We start from the raw sequence: 3,638 nt of genomic DNA, 5'->3' as shown, positions 1-3,638 counted from the left end.
CAGTGATTTTGAATTCTCACAGGAGCACGGGCCCTGTTGCTGTGAGAGTGTTTCGTTGCAGTGATGTGATAGTGGTGGAAATGGGGTACATGGTCCTCCTGGGACCTAGCCTGCCCACCCTGCCCCAGTCGGTGGAAGGATGTTCTTCTGTAAGCCAGTCCTTGGTGCTGGGAAGGTTGGAAACTGCTGGCTTAAACCACAGTAGCAACAAATGTTTGCAGCGCCTATAGGGGTAACCCCATAGCTGCCAACTTTGACAGCTCACATACCTCCTCACTGAGGAATCTGCCTTTCTGTAGGGTCCGGAGTAGTGTTTTGTTCTGATCCCCCAGAAAAGTACCCATTTGAAGGAAGAAATGTAGAGGAAAACAATGGGGAAAAAACTAGAATGTGATTTACTTTGAGCTGTCTGGAATTTTTAGGACTACATATGGGTCACCAGTGGTAGGCTACCGGAGTTTTATAATGTGATAAAAGAGTATGTGACAACCTGTTAAACCTAGAAAAATACAGCCCTTCCTTGATTTGCTCTCTACAAAGCATCTATCTTTCAGGTTTTATAGAGTCTCTGATTTCATTTTTCATCTCTTTTAGGCTTTTATTCCTACTTATATCCCCACAACACTAGTTTTTTAAACAGGCAAGCCGTGGTTATGTACGTGGGAAAGAGGTGTTGTAAATCCTTGTGGGACACCTCTGCCGCAGCCTTCTGGGGCACGTGGCTTCCTCTGCGTTCAGTGTCCCCTGGTGGCAGGGCAGCCCGGACTCCGCGTGCTCTCACATCTAAAGCTCTGCTGAGAATATGCATGATGACCCCACTTAATTCTTTATATCTGATTACTTTCGAGACAGGTTTCATCAAAACCTCTTTTGTGCTTTTATAAACAATAAAATTCATTCATATAGCCATGTATCAAGCTTTACTGGATGGATTACGAAGGTGGAGATGACAAGAAGAGGCGGGCGTCTCGCAAAGGCTATTTGACAATTGCAATCACACTGAGCCCCGCTGTCATCTGAGGAGGCAGGAGACTGGATATGGTCACTACAGCTCTTCTCTGTGATGTGCTTACTGGGCTTCGAAGGGTGCAACAGAGATAATATACAAGCCAGAATGAACAACTTATACCTAGAGAAGAGTTTAGGTCCTGCAAAATTCTGGCATGCAATAGAGAGAAACACATAGATTTTCTTTCATCTCCATATTTTATTACTCTAGCCATTTAAATTTAATGCCCAAACAATTGACTTTTCAATATTTAAATCCGCCCAAATTGAATGACATGACCACCCTCTCACTTGTCACATTTTGGCTTTTTCTAAAGACTTTCATAATTTATCTACATTGATTAGTTGACCTTTGCCATCTAATTGCTAGCCTCTAAAAGATTTAAGTCTTCCATAAGTATAATCTGGCTGAATTCTTCCCCAAATTAATTAGTATTATTGGTCTCCTGTCATATATTTATGAATTGTGCTTCCTTTACTTTTGCACCTGCTCTGACTCATTTCAGGGCTGTGTTATCCTAGTAAAATATAAAAATTAACCTTTGCCATCCTTCCTAATAGAAAGTATGTTAATTTTATAGAACTAAAATTTAATACATTCTGTCCAGATAGAATGCTTTTATAATAATGAGAATATTATAAATATCTCTTACTACCTATCAAACAATACACAGAACAATTAGTGAAGACCACTGCATGTAGGTCTGTTGTAAGGAAAGTAATCTGTCTTCTTTGAAAAACCTTGATTTTCTCAGTTCACTGCAGGGCTTTACAGCACTAACACTATCTTTGGAACTATCTCGAATTTTCCAGGCTTTTCAAGGAAGAATAATAAAGGTGTATTCACTGTGATATAAAATAAATACAGTTAGGAGACTGAAAGAATACTTACTGCCCTCCCTTCCTGTAGGAAATTGGGAGTTGAGAGCAGAATGCGCCCAAGGAGGTTTGTGAGGATGTGTGGGACGAGCGTTGATGTATGTTTCTAAAATTTTCCTAAAGTGAGTGAGTGACCGGCTGCCATGCTCAGGCATGGAGGCTCACCCATAGCAATTGTGAAACAGGAGCATAAACTTCACTTTACATATCTATGTCTCTTGTTCCATGTCATGCTCCTTGAGAACGTGGTATCAGATTTCATTAAAGCGGAAATGATACATCGCTTTCAATAAGGCTTTGATTTAATTCTTTAATGTAATGATAATATCCAGTTTTGACATGTAAATAACCAGTTATATCCTTTTTTAGAATCATAAAATTATTTTTTTTCCACATCATACTGTTAAAACATTGCTGCTACAGCATTGCTGTTCTCCACAAGCTTAAAACCTGGAGTCAATGGTAATTACAGACCCAGCACGTAGGGCAGTCTATCAAAGGCACAGTAAGCAGCTACTTAAAATATAAAATAACGTATGCCTTTTGCTGAACTTACATACTGCCAAATACTAGGTAAAGTATCTGTTTCCACACATAAAGTTTTGACTTTATGTAGAGGTTAGCTTATCAGGCTCCTGGAGAGTCTTTTGTTTTCTTTTTGCTAAAGGCTTTGCTTGCATAAGAATGGTCATTTTTTATTTTTAAAGAGTTATTCATTTAATTTTTATTTAATATTATTATTATTCAATTGGACCAGAAAGACAGGGAGAGAGAGATAGTAAGCAAGCCATCAGGTCTAGAACTCAAACTGGCCATGTGAGAGACTAGAACCTTAACCACCACGCCACCACCACCCCAAGAATGATTTATTAAAGAGTTATGCTGGGCTAGCCAGTGGGGTAGTGGTTAAAGTGATTGACTCCCACATGACTGACTGCTCGCTTTGAGTCCTGGACCTACTTGGGTGCGTGTGTGTACATGCCAAAAATCTCCAGGAGAGAATGCAGAAGAGACTGCAGCATATAGATGTCCCTGGGGAATGCTTTCTCCCTTTTTCTCTCTCCTTCACACTCTCTCTCTCTCTCTCTCTCTCTCTCTCTCTCTGACGAGTGCATGACCCTATAGCCAAAAAGAGAAGTTAACACTACCAGAGCAGGACTAACTTGTTTTTATATTTATTTATTAATGACAAAAAATTATGGATATAGATAAAATCATTTTTAAGCAAAAAAAGAAAAAGGGACTTATTAAAGGATATATACATTACTTTCCAGATCTCTGGAAGAATCAGAAAACTAAGCTTTGTAGGCTATATGGCTAGGAACAAGGCATGCAAAAGAAATATCACACCACAGGATGATTCTAGCAAAAAAGAAAAAAAATAATAATTCTTTTTTTGTAACTCTCTTTGGAATCTCCTTTGTTTTAATAGATCCAAAATTTTCATTTTATTTTTCCATTTTTAATTAACATGTAACAATTATACATATTTGTGGAGTTCAGTGCCTATTTTCAGTATAAGAATACAGTATGCAATGATCAAATCAGGGCAATAAACATATCCATTATCTCAAATATTTATCACTATTTTGTGTTGTGATCATTGGGATCCTCTTTTCTAGCTATTTTGAAATGTACACTCAGTTTGTATTAACTATAAATCTCTTACTGAGCTAAAATTTAGAACTTATTTCTCTGACTGCAGTTTTTTTTTTTTTTTGAGGGTTTTTTGCTATAGCGCATGGTCACCA

The sequence above is a fragment of the Tupaia chinensis genome, unplaced genomic scaffold, assembly GCF_000334495.1.
Source record: "Tupaia chinensis unplaced genomic scaffold, TupChi_1.0 Scaffold148134_1, whole genome shotgun sequence".
Taxonomy (NCBI): Eukaryota; Metazoa; Chordata; class Mammalia; order Scandentia; family Tupaiidae; genus Tupaia; species Tupaia belangeri.
Note: the sequence above shows the minus strand (reverse complement) of the source record.